At 33.9% G+C, this 17962-nt stretch overlaps 1 protein-coding gene across 19 annotated transcripts in view; it reads right to left on the minus strand.

The window, feature by feature from the left end:
* SOX5 (SRY-box transcription factor 5) overlaps nucleotides 1–17962 on the minus strand; it is a 1031820-nt gene that overhangs the window by 418089 nt on the left and 595769 nt on the right. The gene's annotated exons all lie outside the window — the stretch shown is intronic.

Consider the following 17962-nt stretch of genomic DNA (forward strand, 5'->3'; position numbering starts at 1 on the left):
GGACAAGTTGATAATAACTTAATATTTAATTCTATCATCAGGAGATATTCTAAAAATATACACACACACACTACAAAATCAATGTGGAATAAGATTTAAGCATGTCACTATGGAGTTAAGACACTAACAAAAACACAGAACTATGACCCACCCTGAAAAAGCTGTTAACAAGGGATGTGGCAAAAATGACTTGATGCTGACATGATTTTCACTTTCAGCAGTTGGGGAAGGGGGGAAGAGTATTACTCACTAGTCTTTCTTGTTGTTAATCTCAAATTATGTTTTGTTCCAGCAACAACCTACTCCTACATAGAAAAATGAGAAAATTGTTGCCTTTATTTTAAATATCTATTTTTTCTAGCCCGTAAGGGACCTACGATCTAATACGCTCTAATTGATAATGTATACAAATGATAATGTATACATTATATTTTTCTTCATTTGTTAATGGCGGTTATGAGAATTAGGGTATAGTTGCTGCATAGCTATATACACTTTTAAAAATATTTAAAAATTTTTGTCTTTATTAGGAAAAATCTTGCTTATCTGATATCAATAGAGGAAAAAAAGTGAAGAAGGAGGATGGGTGAGTTACAGGGAGCCATGGGAGCTGGAGTCAGGAAGAGGAGGAGGCGGGAGGAGAGGACGCAGAGAGAGCACAAGAAGGAAACATAGTGGCAGCATAAAGATAGAAACAAAGATAATGGCCATAAGGCAGGATGCTGAGATCCGTATGGTCCCAGCTGCTGTCTTGCTACAGCTACTACCTCTGGTTGTTTCTCTGAAACTCTCATCTAGAAGGTCAACAGAACAGGTAAGAAAGAGAGTAGGGGTGTTTGAGGCCAACTATAGTATAAAGAAAAGATACTCATATTAGAACCTTCCTTATATTTGATTTCGATTTTATTGGCACTTAATATATGTATACATATGTACATATGCCAAATAAACACAAAGAACATATAAGAGAATTTTAAATGGTTTGAAAGTGAGTTTTTTGACTTTAATATATTCTGCAAACATTACTGTAGCCATTCAAAAACAAATTATTTCTTGCGCAATCATCTATGCCGAAGGAGTTGAAATAGACTAGGAACTAGACAGAAAATTTGCCAAATATAATAATGATCATCCTAATAATGATAATTTGAACTAATGGAACTCTAAGATCATAAGGAATTTTGTTCACATAAATTAGCTCATGGATCTTACACAGTGTAGAAAGGGGTAGGTATGTATTTCCCTAATTTTCCCACTGTTCAACTTGAGCAAACAGAATTTAAAGTCATTCAACTGTTAGTAGCCCCTCTGTTACTTGAAGCCACTTCTATCTATTTCACTTGTGACACCATAATGCAGAATAAACTGATCCTCCAGAATTTATAGTTAGATGAAAATCCCAAGATGGTACTCACATTTTAAGTGACCTGAAAGGCTTTCAGGTAATTGTTATAAAAAATAAAATTTATAAAAGCTGTCATTAAGCTAATACTGTATATGATGGTTTAATTGAATAAATATTTTTAAATGTACCTCTCTAAGCCATAAAAGTTTTCTTTCATTTGAATCCTATATTGAAAATCAGCATTTCTGTTAGACTTTACAATATCAACAAAAGGAAAGACTGTTCCAAAATGTTTTGGTGAAATTTTGCCATGGGTTATTTTATTAAATGATCAAAATGATCCAATCAATACAATGTTCAATATTAAAATACTGTTAATTGAATCATCTTTTAAATTTTGCATTAAACATTAAAATGTTTAAATATTAAATGTGTTCATGACTAGCACATATATTAAACGTAAATTCTTTTTCAATCATCTGAAAAGCTTAAGATATTCAATTGACTATAAATATTCTTTAAATCAGAACTAATACCCCAATGTGATGTTTGTTAAGGTTTCAAAATATATCTTTGTTGAGAAACACTTTTGCATTTACTTAACATCTATTAAATGCTTACCAATATGTTCAGTGCTGTGGCTTTAACAAAAGAGTTCAAAAAAAGTTATAACAATTCTAATTATATATATGTATATAAAACCAAATTTCCAATCAATTTTTTAGTATCCAAGCCTTCTGAGGCAGATGTAGTGAGAAAAGTTAAAACAAAAACATAAAAGCAAATGAACAAAAAATAGTGCTAAGAACTTAACTGAATAATACATAAAATGGTAAATAAGTATGATTGACAAGCACAGATACACAAATAAAATATATTTTCAGAGATGACCAAAGTACAATAGAAACCCCAATAAAAGTTTTACATTGGATAAGTCTTTTTGACACTGCTGCAGCAGCATCATGGAAAATGGAATGAACATGAAAAAGTATGCTTTTGAGCTCATGTTGTTTCCATTGTAGATAGTAAAAGGGGATTCACACAGGCTAAGGAATATAAGATATGCTAGAGAACACTGCTGGAAAATTCTCAAAGAGACTATCAAGAACTGTTAAAATCACAAACAAGTTATTTTCAAATGTAACCCCTTTTCAGGTATAGTTTCCAGCATGCATTCCTACTATTTTTGTCCTCATTTTAAAAGGATATATTTTCATTCCTCTATTTTAGATTAGAATCATTAAATATCTTCTATTTTAACATCTGAAATAAAAATATGTGGTCATAGGTGCAAGTTACATTTTCCTATTTGATATGTATTCCTACCATCAAGCTAGTTTTCACATCTCATAGAATTTGGAAAACTTATTGTGAGAAATAAAACTCCTACTATTATAATCACAATGAATTCAAAGCATATCAGTGTCAGACAATATTACCATTTTATTGCCTTCAGGTGACACAATGGGCATTAAGAAAATATCTTTTGCCTTTGCTGTTATTTACTTTGTCACAAAAAATTAAAATTAAAAAAGGACACTTCCCCTTTCAAAAAAAAGAAAGAAAGAAAGAAAGAAGCTTCCAACCAATGTACATCTGTGAGTCATTCACCAGATGCCTGGTGAGCTCACTATTGACCTATCACATGTAGCTTAAAACTCTTAGAGTAGTGTCTTGTAATATTGGACCTCTTCAAAAAATGTCTTAGGCATTCTATAGCCTATCTTCTTTTTTAAAGATCTAAAATTCAGTTCCCCCTAATACATGTATGCCAAGGAACTGGTACACAATAGCCTACAAATTCAAGGTCTTTCTAACTTCATACTCTTTCTATTGTCAGTTGGTTAGAATACACAGATGAATTGTTCTCAGATTGCATATTTGAAGAAACAGTGTTCTTCAGAAACACCTTCACCTTAGAAACTCTAGCTTCATACTTCTTTCAATGAAATGATGTCATTTCCAGTAACTGCTTTCACTGTATGATCTTATGATTTATCTTGTTATTCAGAATAGCTTGAAATAATTTTAAATAAAAGCTTTTATTTTCTGAGGAATTCCTATCTATATGATACATAATAAAACATATTATCTCATTTAATAGTCAAAACAACTATATGCGATATGTAGACTTATCCCAATTACGAATGAGCAAGTCCCAAAACTAGTAGGTGCAGGGCTGGAGAACATCCAAATTATTGATAGGCCATATTTCCTGCACAGGTTTTAAAGGCAATGAATTTTAGTTCATCTCAAATACCGCATAATGGCAATTAAGTATAGAACATACAGGAAAGTGCTTTACAATTATGTTTCTACGGTAACTGAATGTCCAAATTTTGGACAAAGTTAGGGTTAGAAATGACTGTCCCATTTTCACAAATAACATAAAAGATAGTTCGTTCACACAATTAAAACAGAGAAGAATAGTATTCTTATCTCATTTGTAGTGATGACAATCACCAGAACTAGTACTATTCTTCATGTAATTTGGCTCTATTTTTAAGAATAATTTCTAAAACAGGTTTCCTTGCCGAATATAGTTACAATTTTTACAATCTCAGGTAAAACCCAGGGGCCAATTTTCTGGTCCCTATGCAACTCCTTTGCAATGGAATTTCTGTCTTATATAAATAATCAATTATTTCAGGCAAAGGTTGTCAATGAGGAAAATAAGACCTACTGAATTTACGCTTTTCAATTTATTTTTTTGCTCTCTACACTATCATTTCTCCTTGGGATACATGGTGATGTCTCATGGTTTGTTCATTTATGAGGATGAAAATGATGTAACTCAATCACCCTTGTGGTAAAAATCAGAAGGTTTCTTTTGAGTAAAAAAAAAAATTCATATAACCCATAAGAAGAAAAGTCATTCAAATGGGACTATACAAATAAAAGGGCTCTTGGCCACCAAACCTTTGACATTGTAATTTTTCAACCTCGAAGGTAATTCAGGGAACATACTGCAAGGACATTTTACCTAGAGGTAGCAGCAAAGTGAAAAGTGGCACCATTATTTTGCAACAGTGTAGTTTTGTTAGGTAACATTCTTGTTAGGTAATGTCGATAAAATATTTTAGTAGACATCATTCAGAGAGGTTTTCCCACCACCAAGGTATACATTTCATTTTATTAACTAATCAGAGGAGAAATGAGAGTTAAAACTGACGAGAGTATGAAAATGTTTGAACAATTTCCTTCATTTCTGACTACATTTGTCTGTTCTCCATATTCTCCTTTGCTTGTATACTAAGTGAATGACAAATCTTATTCATAGTGAATGAGAATGTTACCTGTTAACAATGTTCAGTCTACTTGTATCTAGCACAGTATAGTGGAAGAAATTATGGCTAGGCTGAAAGTTAGGAAACCTGTACTCTAAGGCAGGGGTCCCCAACCCCCAAGGCCAGTACTGGTCCATGCCCTGTTATGAACCAGGCCACAGAGCAGGAGGTGAGCAGCGGGCAAATCCACCTGAGCTCTGCCTCCTGTCAGATCAAACGCAGCATTAGATTATTATAGGAATGCAAACCTTATTGTGAACTGCACAGGTGAAGGATCTAGGTTGCACGCTTCTTATGAGAATCTAATGCCTGATGATCTGAGGTGGAACTCTTTAATCTCAATACCATACTCCCACCTCACCTAACCCTTCCCACTCCCATGGAAAAAATTGTCTTTCATGAAACTGGTCCCTGGTGCTAAAAAGGTTGGAGACCGCTGCTCTAAGAGAGCCTCAACTACTCCTTCCTTACTAATGGCATGGTCTTGTCTAAGTCTTTTTTTTTAAGGGAAGGGGAACAGAGTTTCACTCTGTCACCCAGGCTGAAGTGCAGTGATGTGATCTCGGCTCACTGCAACGTTCACCTCCTGGGTTCAAGTGATTCTCCTGCCTCAGCCTCCTGAGTAGCTTTGATTATAGGCATGTGCCGCCACACCCAGCTAATTTTTGTCTCCATGTTGGCCAGGCTGATCTCGAACTCCTGACCTCAGGTGATCTGCCCAGCTTGGCCTCCCAAAGTGCTGGGATTACAGGCATAAGCCACCATGCCCAGCCATTGCCTAAGTCTTTAATGTCTCAGAGAACATGATTTCTAGGTCCCTTTCAAGTATAAACTTCTGTTTCTATGATCTCTTCTTTGATATATCAATTTATCATTTCAAAAATAAAATTTCTTGCATTCCTCAGTTAAGTCCTTCTTTAACAATTTAAAGACTATTACTTGTAGTTGACAATTTATTTTGGCCTTTTAAACTATAGCATAATTCTACATTCATACAGCAATATAAGACAGTGAGGAAAATAAACTGTTACTAAAGTTAATTTATATAAGTTAATTTAAGTTAAAATTACCAAGATAACTTAATTGGTTCCCCAAAAATGATGTTTTCAAAACTAATTTTATGACTAAGTTCATCTATTTGTGATTCTGAAAAAATTTTGTACCTGAGATTTTAGTTTCCTAAGTACAATTATATTTATTAGCATTACTTAATTCAGTGAGATAATTAAAATAAGTTTAGTCTCTCACTATAGTAAATACCTCATGTGTGTGATGGAACTGTGATTGGTGTAGGGGGGAATAAATACAAGGGTTTTTGCCTGTATCAAAAATTTCAAAATATCAAATGACAAATTCAAACGCAAACTAAAAAGTTATGTTAGAAATCCTGACAGGCAAATTGTGTTCAAGAAAACCTAGTTCTTAAAATGCATTTTGTGGACACTCTGAAGAGCTGCTTCCATATAGACAACTTGCTTCTTTCATGTTGTTGTTAACAAAATGACTTACTGCCACAATTTAGAAAATAATTCAGAAAGACTATGGACAGGATGAAAGTATAATATAGACATTACCAAATGAATGTATTCATTCAATTACTCAACAAGCATTTATAGAATCTTAAATTTATACCTATATTTTAAATAATCTATATATTAAAATTTTAATGCATAAACTGCATATTTTCATAAATAAGAAAACAGATAAGTTAATGTTTGTAATTTTCCCTGATGCCGAAGAACTGTTTGGGAATCAAATGGTATATTACTATTTGAAAAACACCTGTTAATACCTCTAAATAAATCATGGGTCTATAATCAGAAATATTTATTTTCAAATATTGCATAAAGTCAAAGCATAGACTTGAAAACTGTAAGTATTTGTAAAATATGCTAGTATCCTAAGAACATCTTAAAAAAAATAAGAACATATATCTAAGGTCACGAATACTCTTCCTGGTATGGAAAACTAACTTCAGATTTACTCGTTTTTCATAACTGGGCCATTATTCTTAATCTTAGTAAACAAATCAACTTAATTGTTCTTATATTGAATGTGTGCCCTGAATTTTATGAGGCACACTGAGAAAAAAGGAAAGAATAAATACACCTAATGGTTTTTTTCTGACCATCTTTTCTGGGCAGAGTACTCTGATAAAAGGTAGAAATGTAAAAACAAACTTTTTTCATAGAATTATGACCTAGTTCAGTATAAGGACATCCTAGTCTGTTTCATAAACAATTATCAAGTTCTTATAAATAGAAATCAATAATTTTCACACAGATTAGTTAATTTAATTTTTAACAAATCTAAAGGAAAATACAAGGACAAAAATTAACTAGCTTCTGATTTCACAGCTTATAAGGTGAAGAAAAACTATTTGAACCAAAGTCTTTTGATTACAAACCTAGTGTCTATTTCACTAGGAATTGACACTAGGTTTCTACAAGAAAACCTACCTAAAATACAAAATAAAATGATAAAAGTGTTATTTTATAAACAAAATTATATGGAGATTTTTAGTTAAAAAAAAAAAAAGATATCAAACTGAGATGACCAGCTTCTAAACTTTGAGAATTTAGAATTAATTTGTTATACTTAGTAAAATATATATTAAAGAATCAATTGAAAACCCCCAGAAGTCCTATGAGAATTCAGAATTACTGTGGGGAAAAAAGTAATATGTAGAAATCAATATATTTCATATATATGATAACACCTAGTCATTAGAGATAAAGGGAAAAGACCCCATTAGCATTGGTAACATAGACAAAATACCTATGATGAAGTCATTCACATACAAGACCTATTTAAAGAAAGCTTTAATACAATATGAAAAGACATACCAAGTTCCTCAATAGGTAGCATCAATATCATAAAAATATCAATTCTTCCTAATTTAATGTATAAATTTAATGAGTTCAAAATTAAAGTACTATCATATTTAAAGCGCTAAATAAATTCAAAATTTATATACAATTAAATAAGAATAAAAGGAAAAATTTTGAAAAGGAAGAAGAATGAGGGCTTAATTTACTAGAAATTAAAACACAATATATAATCTCAATGATTAAAACAATGTAGTATTGAATGAATTGAAAATACAATGGAATAGAAAAGAACGTAGAGGAAAACCTTAATTACATACATTATTATATACTATTAGTCAATACTATAGGTGGCATTCAACAAATGCCTTATATGCTCAAATATCCAAACATAAAGAATAAAATCATAAACTATTAGAAGGGAACACGAGTGAACTGAAATATAATTTTAAAGAAGAGAGAGTCTTACTAACAATGTATCAAAATCCACAATCCATGAAACAAAAGATTTATAAATCCAGCTATATAAACACCAAAAACTTCAAAGTGACAGAAGGCATCTATAGAAATAAAAAGACAACAATGACACTATCTAAGAAAAGGGCTACTCACTCCATGACCTATAAAGAGCTCTTTGAAATCAATGAGAAAAAGATCAACAAATCAATAGTAAAATAAGCAAGCAATATAAATTGTTCAAAGAAAAGGAACTAGAAAGTGTCCTTAAATAGATGAAAGATGCTCAACATATATGATTGTTCATGCTCTGGCCTGGCCTCCTTATCCAGCTTCATCTCCCCCTACATATCAAAAATTTCATATTCTAGGTACACCAAACTGGTATAGCTTTTGTCTGAAGTGTACATTACTCTTGGAATATCTTCCCCCCTTCCCTTCTCCCAATTTATAAGGCTAACATCTACTCATCCTTAAAGATTTGTTGAGGTATCACCCCCTATTGGAATCTTATCCTAATCCATCACCTGTCACTCTTCTTCTGTAATACCCAGTAGAACATAAATTCCCACCACTTGACGATAAGCTATATAAAAAGAAATGTTTATCTTTTTCATTATTGTATCCTTAAGACGATTTCACAGCATTGTATGTAATACCACTGCGCTCTTTACCTGAAGAAAATATCAGAAGACTCCAGGACCCTGTTTGTGTATCCTGGTATTCCTAGGCCATTCTATAATCTGTTCCTCAAGATTAGAATATGCTCTTCCACTTTCAACATTACATCTAAGTTTAAATATTACTTCCTTAAAGAAGAGAGATTAAAATAGAAGAAACAACATGGAGTAAAGTACCAATGTCCATTGACAACAGCAATGTTATTAACAGAAGTTTGGAAATTGGAACATTCTGGTGGAAACAGTGATAAGCTACATTGAATTTTACATAATGGCAGAATATCTAATAGAGGTTTCCAATGTAGAGATGGAAATACTACACTGAAATGTGTAAAAATTTCATTAATGTTTTATTTCATGAGTATAAAAGACTGTGTGAGAAGGTGAATAAAGCACTAAACTAGAAAGGATAAGAAAGGACAAACACGACAAAGAGTTAAACAAACAAACAAAAAAGACCTATTTGAAAAGCTATTAATTTGGACAATTAGATAGTCAGTGGTGATAGAGACTCTTAAAAACCAGAAGAACAGAGTTCATCTCAGGCAAAATGGAACCATAAATTCTATAGCCCTCCCTCACCCCATGTAAACCACACATGCAAATACAGAGACGCGCATACACACGCATGCAAATGTTTCATTCCTTTCAATAAGAAAACATAGGGTTTCCACATTAAAAATTATATATTAAAAAGGAAAAAATGAAGGCATACTCCAGGAAAAATACACTGATGAAAGAAAAAATGCTGAAATTTTAAAATGTCTAAAATATTTGAGAAAAAATAATGGACTAGCCTCTGCTTTCATAACATAACGGACCTCTTTATTAATTTCATAATGGCAATAATCCTGTCGAATACAACTGCCATTCCATTTTTCCATGTGTCCAGATGCTATTTTTGCAATTAGGCAGGCACTGCTATTTTGATTGCATTTAAAGTGATCAAATATGCAATTGCCCACTGTTGTCCTTTTCTTCTAGTATGAACGATTTAAGTCTTATTTTTGATCTAAAAATATTCCATTTACATCTCTTTGTTGATAGATTTTCCTGTTGCTTTATTTCAAGGTACTGTAGAAATCATTAGTGACATTATGCCAAGGGCTGAACTTCATAAGCAACCCGAACATTTTGATTCACTGAAAAAGAAACCCGCAATTCACTAAAAGAAAATGTAATGATGACCCTGTCCAATTAAAACTGTTAAATTAAATGAATAGAAATTAATGATTTCCCCTTATCATTCTGATATTCTAGAGGCATGGCAGGGGAACAATAAATACCACCACATATGTTAAAGATGACCAGCGATTTCTGGTTTAAAGAAAGCAAACAAATTATTTTATAAGGAGACTGCACTATTTCATAAAAGAATATTTTAATGGATGTATCTAAGTACCAAAAACCCAAATAACCTCTAAATTAAAACATATTTAATTCTTAACCCAATTGGCAAATAGGAATCTATCCTACTAACATGCTGACAAAACACAGGAGAATATAGGAAATGCTGCCTGAGCATTAGACTAGTCAAGAAAACTCAAAAGAGACACCACTTACGTTCTACTACTTCAAAAAGAGTAAATTTATCTCATTTCTATTTCTCTATAATTCCAGTCAAATACATATAATCATGCTTTTCCGTCACATATCTGTAGTTTTTTTTTTTTAATTATAAAAGCAGATGCAGGATTCAGGGGAATGTCCTTGATCCTTGAATCTAGCATTTCCATATAAGAGCAAAATTCAGTATCAGGGAGGACTAGGCAGGTTAATTTAACAATCTGACTTTAGAGAACATTCAGGGATATTATCAACAGAATTACAACAACTGACTAAATCCTGAGTCTAGCATACACTCATGCAGGCACGCGTGAATGAAGTACAAAAAATTGTAAGACTATACATTCTATACAATGGATAGCTTTTGGATTAGAGCTCCTGAGTCCAGCATACATGCATGCAGGTATGCACGAATGAAGAACAAAAAAACTGGAAGGCTATACATTCTATACAATGGATAGTTTTTAGATTAGAGGTATACACTATCTTAAACAGGAATTCTGAAAATAAACCAGGCTGCTAATAAACTAGTTATTAAACTATTTATAATTGGTTAACAAAACACTAAAGCAGTAGTCTTCAAACATTTTGGCCTTGAAACACTTTATCAGAAACCAAACTAAACCAACAAACCAAAAAAAAAAAAAAATTACGGAGAATAGAAATATTGCACTAAAAAATAGGGTTGAATTTGTGTTTGTGTAGAAAAGGTGGGAACAGTGTTCCACCAAACCTCTCTCTCTTCAAAGTATAGTTTGATAGCATCATACCAAAATAATCCTAAATGGCTCCAGGAACAAATTAAGATATACTATGGGGGATAAATATTGGGAAATTTAAAAAAGTTAAAATACTCATAAATATTTATAGTATGTTCCATAAAATGCCTCATTGTAATTATCACGAGTTTGTCGTTTCACTTATCTATTATTTCTTCACTATCCCAATATACAATATTACTGTAATTCTCACCATGTTTCCCACGATTCACGTGTATTCCTTAAAAAAGCTGTTTAACATCCCCTTCATTTACTTTGCAACCATTCCTGGGACAGAAAAAAATGCCAGTCATTGAGTATTTTCTGCGTGGTTGAAAGATACCTCGTTGTCCCGTTAGCATAGTGGTACCAATATAGGATACCCACAAGTATACAGCATATCCACATCTCCTTCAAGGCCAGCTTTGTAAGGGAGTTAATATAATATCGTCCTAGAGAAGATTGTCAACCATCCACAAGTGTAAAGCCCAGCACAACAATGGATGCTTTTCTGTTTGCCTTGTGCTTTATTACTTCTATTTATATAAGTATATATGAGGTGTTGATAATTCAGGACAATCATTTACCTCAGTGTTTTTCAAGCATCTAAAATCGAGCAATAACGACTTTATTAGATTATTTTAAATATAAATATGTGTTTGTTCATATAAATACATATATGGGCATCTATTTATACAATTAAAAGTATATTTACATATTTCCATTAATTTATGGCCCACCTTGAGAAATGAGCCTTAGACAGATAACCCATGATATCAAAAAGTTGACAGGCTAGGCTTGCTTTAGCGAATAAATCAACTTGTAGAACCAGCCACTAGGGGAACAGACCTGGGCAAAGGTGACTGCCAGGGCCAGCACACAGCGGTGCGTGACCAGCTCCCGGCAGCCCCCAGCGAGCACAGCACAAAGGGAACGTGCTGGGTATGCCTGTCGGCACTGATGTTCTCCACATGCCCTAGCAGGACACCATCTACCATGGAGCAGATGGATTATCCCGATGGTGGCCCTGCCTGCCAACTGACCTTCTGGTGGAACCTGTAAAACCTGTCCACATTCATTGTCTGGAACAGGTGGTCAAGGGCATCCGTGGTGGCCTGAAGGCTAAGAATGACCATGTGTCTGGGCACTCCTGGGTGGCCTGTACTACATGTTTGAGGCGAAGGCTTACCTGCCTATCGGTTTGTCCTTTGGTTTTATTGACCACTTCAGGTTCAGAACTGTCTGATCCTGCCTCCTCTGCACCAGCCACCATAGTTAGATGCTGGGGAAGACCTCAGGCACCAAGACCAGAGGTAAAGTACTCCAACCCTGGATAACTTCCTGCACAAATTGCAGAAGGACCATCTGTGCTAGTGCTCACCATCCTCTTGTGATACTTGGACTATGATAACCACAACCACTCCACAAATGTTCAGACCTAAGCAACATTTCATTTTTTGTTGTTTTGTTTTTGTTGTTGTTTGTTTGTTTGTTTTTGAGATGGAGTCTTGCTCTGTCACCTAGGCTGGAGTGCAGTGGCACAATCTTGGCTCACTGCAACCTCTGCCCCCCAGGTTCAAGCAATTTCCCTGCCCCAGCCTCCCTAGTAGCTGGGACTACAGGTGTGCACCACCACACCTGGTTAATTTTTGTATTTTTAATTGAGATGGCATTTTACCATGTTGGCTAGGCTGGTCTCGAACTCCTGACCTCAAGTGATCTCTCCACCTCAGCCTCCCAAAGTGCTGGGATTACGGGCATGAGCCACCATGCCCAGCCATTTCTTTGCATTTTTATAATTGGCTTTGTAGCACCTTGAGACTGATTGTTCAGAGCACAGTGATCTTCAGCCATAAAAGTTTCTGTGTTGTCCATCGCTTAATGCAGTTTATTTCATTATTCATCCAAGATTTCAAAGAAGTAGCAAAAATGTCCTTTCATAGGAACATATGCAGTCATTGAAATTGAGGCCTAGGATTATAGGGCAAGATGACTGTGAATCTATCATCTTTTTTTCCAGAACCCCCGCCTCCGCAGATTTCTTCGGAGGGACACTCAATATCCAAAGCAAAAGCTGTCTGGGTAAAGGGCCTGTACTGGACTTTTTCTCCTACTGGAATGAGGGGAGAACCAAGTTTGCTTGCACTGGGGCAGAAACTGAAAGGAAATTTTGTTCAGTGATTGTCATCATAAACATCTAAGTATACATTTTATTTTGGGGTGAATATAAATACATTAACATTAAGTTGATTTAAATGAAAGGATTTGGCCAGAAGTGAAATTAAAGAAATGCAATGAAGAAAAATATATTGAACTGCCCAGCACAGGTAAATTTTATTAATTTAATTAGCAAATAGGCCAATTTCTGAACATTGACATTTTATATACATACCAGCCAGGTATAGATATATATTGATTTACATTTTAAAAATCTCAGAAGTGATATAATGAATAAACACAAACATTTATTATGTTGTGTCTAAGAACCTAGGTTCAAATTCTAGTTCTGACCTATAATGTCTCTTATGATGTTCAGTTGCCTCATTTGTAAATTAGGGGTAACAGTACTTATCTTGCAAAGATAGTATGAACATTTAATATTACAACAGATACAAAAAAGTCTTTGTAAACTGAAATGCAATATGTATTCACAGTTATTACAGCCAATACAATGTTGTTGATAAACTTTAAAAAGTAACACCAGCATATAAAATAAATCACACAAATTCCTATGTAAAATGACCTCTTTCAATAAGACCACTCTTCATACCAGTGATTATATTTTCCTCTTGAGTGAATGATGCCGAAAGAGCAATAAGATGCTTTCTAGCAGCTGTCTGTTTAACCAATAGTCAATTATTTTCAGATTGTTTATGTTGCATGCTCAATGCATAGCATAAGAAAACAAACAAAAACATTAAGCATCTGAAATGAGCTTTTAAAAGTTAAGATTATTTAAGCATTTCATTTATTACACAATATATATGAAGTATAGCATAAGCATACACACACAGTAAGGAAATGAATTTGAAAAGTCGACACTAGGTGGGTCCATAGTAATGAACTGAACATTTTAAATTATAATGTGAAAAATATCTCTGTTTAAAATAGATGCATTACAGCATAAAAAGCCAATTGAAACTGAGCAAAATGAAAAGCTCAACTGGTATTTTTAAAAGGTATATTAAATATACACAAATAGAAAATAGAAAAAGTAACTAAATATGCAAAATATTTTAAATTATTTCTTAATCTGGCGACTTAGCATATGCAAGTTCCTTTTCATAAAATTGTACAGACAATATGCAATATACAGTAGAAATAAGAAGATAGATATAAAATCTATAAATTATATAGAATAATGGTTCCCCAGAGTAGTGACTTTTCTGATTAAAAACAATAAGTTTCAAATATCCTCGTGATTTCAGAATAATTTTAAGCCAATGGTTACAACAAAAACACCACATTTTATCTCTGCAATAAAACATTGTGAGATGATAGGAAGTATAAATAATAACATAGCTTTCATTGCAAGAGGATGAAGGATTGGAAAGACTTCTTAACTAAGTATTAGTAATGAATGATTAAAATTATTATTTAGGACAAATAGCCCTTAGTTTTTCCTGTCTGTATCCTCTGATTGTTCTGGCTTTGGTGTTCCTAAATAGAAATTTTTTGAAGAGTATTAAGTTTAATTTTGTTGCTAAGAAGATTCCATAATATCAAGGATATTACAATATCCAGACCAAGGATAATCATAGCTCACATTTAATAAATGCTTACTAAGTAGCAAAGCCCCCATTACAAAGCACTTTGCATGCATTAGCTCTTCTACCAACCCTTCGAGGTGGGCACTATTGTTTGCATCATTCTCATTATAAAGATTAGGGCATACGATCAGAGATAGTAATTTGCCAAAAGTCAAATAAATAGTTGATGTCAGAATGCAGACTCTACTAGTATCCCTAGTAGTTTCTTTGCCCCTTTTCCGCTAAATAACCTCTAAGGGATGTCTGCATTTGTGGTTACCACACAACAACTTTGCATTCACTTCTCAGTGAAATAACATATGGCTTTTATCCACATACAGTGCAACCGAAACTACTCTATTCAAGATTAACAGTGACCTCTATGTTACTAAATCCAGTGGAAACTCTTCAAGTCTTATGCTACTTGACTTTGGCCAAGTCTGCTGCTATGGTTTGAATATGTCCCCCAAAGTTCACATGTTGGAAACTTGATTTCCAACGTGATGGTTTGGAAATGGGGCCTAATGGGAGGTGTTTAAACCCTCATGAATGGATTAATGCTGTCATCATGGGAGTGGATTTGCTATCACAGGAGTGGGTTTCTTATAAAAGGACAAATCTGCCCCTACTCCTCACCCCATTCTTCCATCTACCCTGAGACGACACAGGAAGAAGGCCCTCACCAGGTGTTGGCCCCTCAATCTTGGCCTTCTCAGCCTTCAGAATCATAAACCGATCAATTTGTTTTCATTATACGTTATCCAGTCTTGGGAATTCTGTTACAGCAGCACAGAACAGACCAGGATACTCTCCTTTAGTCAGCGTTCCCTACTCTTTACCTCCACTGCAGCAGGCCTGCTTTTTATCCTACCTCTCTGTCTGCCCTTTCATTGATTTCTTTGAGTATTGTTTCTTCTATGCTCAACCTCTGAATCTTCGAGATGCTTGGTCTGTGAATTCTCACTTTTCCCTCTCCCATTAGACACTTTTATCTGTTAGTTTCATCTATTTGTCAAGACTATTTCTATTTCAAACCCCTCTTCTAAATTTTGTATGTCTTCGTGGATGTCTTATAGGCATATCAAACTCAATATGTCCCCAAATTAAACTCATCACCTCTCTACCTTTGACCCCAAATATTCTATCATGATAAATGGAGTCAACATCCACCCAATTGTTTGGGCCAAAAACCTACAAGTCATTTATTCTTGACACTTTCCCCTCCCTCACCCTCCCAAATCTATTCATTCTCCAAGTCTTTCTAGTTCTATTGCCTAAACATATCTCGAATCATGTAATTCTCTACTGTCATTGTCACTGTAAAAGTCCAAAGCATCACCATATGCTGCTAAAATATAATTTTCTCTTAATTAGTCTGACTCTACCCACTCTTGCCCTCTTCAATCGATTTTTTTCCCACACTGTACCAAGACCAATGTTCTTCAAACAAAAATCGGATCATGCCATTTCCCATGCTTAAAATCCTTCAGAGTCTTCAATTTCTCACATAGAATAAAATCTAAAACCTTTAGTATGGTCTACACAACACCTTCCTTATTGCTACCATGTGCCAGTTACAGCAGTTTTATCTCTGTTATCTAGATATAGGAAATTATTGCTAAACTAAGACTTTTGTCCTCAGCTATTTTCTCTGTTTGGAATTGTCTTTATCCAAATTTTTATTGACTAATGTCTACCTACACTTTAAATTTCAATTCTACTTCTTCTGGGTAACTCTTCTTTACATCCAGACTAAGCTAGCTCAACCTAGTTTTTATTGTTACAGCATTACAGTTGTGAATTATTCCATTTATTTTCAGGGTGAAAAGTGATAGCTTTACATGATTTAAAAAGTCATAACATCTGGAACAATATTGAGCTAGATCAGACTATAGCATCAGGTATCATTTCAAAGATGGCTGGGTATGATTCAGGATTTCATTCTTTTGGTTCACTACCAAACCAGCAAACAAACAGTACAAATGTTTTACATGAGCTCAAGGATGCAAGTGTGCTGGCAAAGCTCCACAGTTACTTTCCAACAAGAAGGACCTCAAAGTTCTGTGGCCAACTGTCCCCTGCCCCAGCTAAATGGGAGCTCTACCAAAATGGAGAGGCATGTCAGCGTGCACAAGTACACCCTACTGATATATAACACATTCTTGCTGTGCAACAGTTTATCACAATAACATTCTATTTTACTCTGTTATATTATTCAGTATGGCCTATCCCAGTCTATCATAAAAATGGAAAAGTAATGACTCCTTCCCTCTTCACAAGGGTGCACCTCAAAAACTTTCAGTTGACTTATTTTTTTTGGTTTTTTAAAAGCTTTGTTGAGATATAATTCATATATACAATTTACCCATTTAATGTGTATAACTAAATGGCTTTTGGAATATTAATTTTAATTATGATTAGATAGATAGGTAGATAGATAGCTTACAAACTTTGCTATTTAAGTACAATTCAGTGGCATTAATTACATTCACAGTGTTGTGCAACCATTACCACTATCTGTTTTCAAAACATTTTCATCACCTGGAGCAGAAACTCTAACCATTAAGCAGTAACACCCCATTCTCTCTTCCCTTCAGTCTCTGGTAACCTGTTATCTACTTTCTGTCTTTACGAATTTGCCTATTATAGATATTTCATATAAGTGTAGTCATAGAGTATTTTTCTCTTGGTGTCTGGCTTATTTTACTTAGCATAAAGTTTTCAAAGATTGTATAGTAACATGTATAATTGCTTTTTATGGCTGAACGATATTCTGTTTTATGAATATACCACATTTTGTTCATCCATTCATGTGTTGATAAACACTTGGGTTGTTTCCAATGTTTGACCACTGTGAACAGTGCTGCAATGAACATTGGTGTCCATTCGGTGTTTGGGTCCATTTGCAATTCTTTTGGGGTATATAACTAAGAGTGGAATTGCTAGGTCACATGAGATTTTTGTTTGTTTGTTTTTAAGAAATGGGCTTGATGCTAACTCCTGGGCTCAAACAATCCTTCCACCTCCGCCTTCTGAGGAGCTGGGATTACAGGTGCATGCCAGCACTTGGCTTACAATGGTAATACTATATTTAGCTTATTGAAGAACCATCACGTTGTTTTCCATAGCATTCCCATCTGAAATGATGAGGGCTCCAATTTCACTATATGCTTGTGAACACTTGACACTTTGTTATTATTATTTTAATAATAATATTATTTAATATAATATTATTTAATATATATTTTATAATATATATTATATTATATATATTTTAATATATATAATATATA

This window comes from Macaca fascicularis, chromosome 11 (genome assembly GCF_037993035.2).
Source record: "Macaca fascicularis isolate 582-1 chromosome 11, T2T-MFA8v1.1".
NCBI lineage: Eukaryota > Metazoa > Chordata > Mammalia > Primates > Cercopithecidae > Macaca > Macaca fascicularis.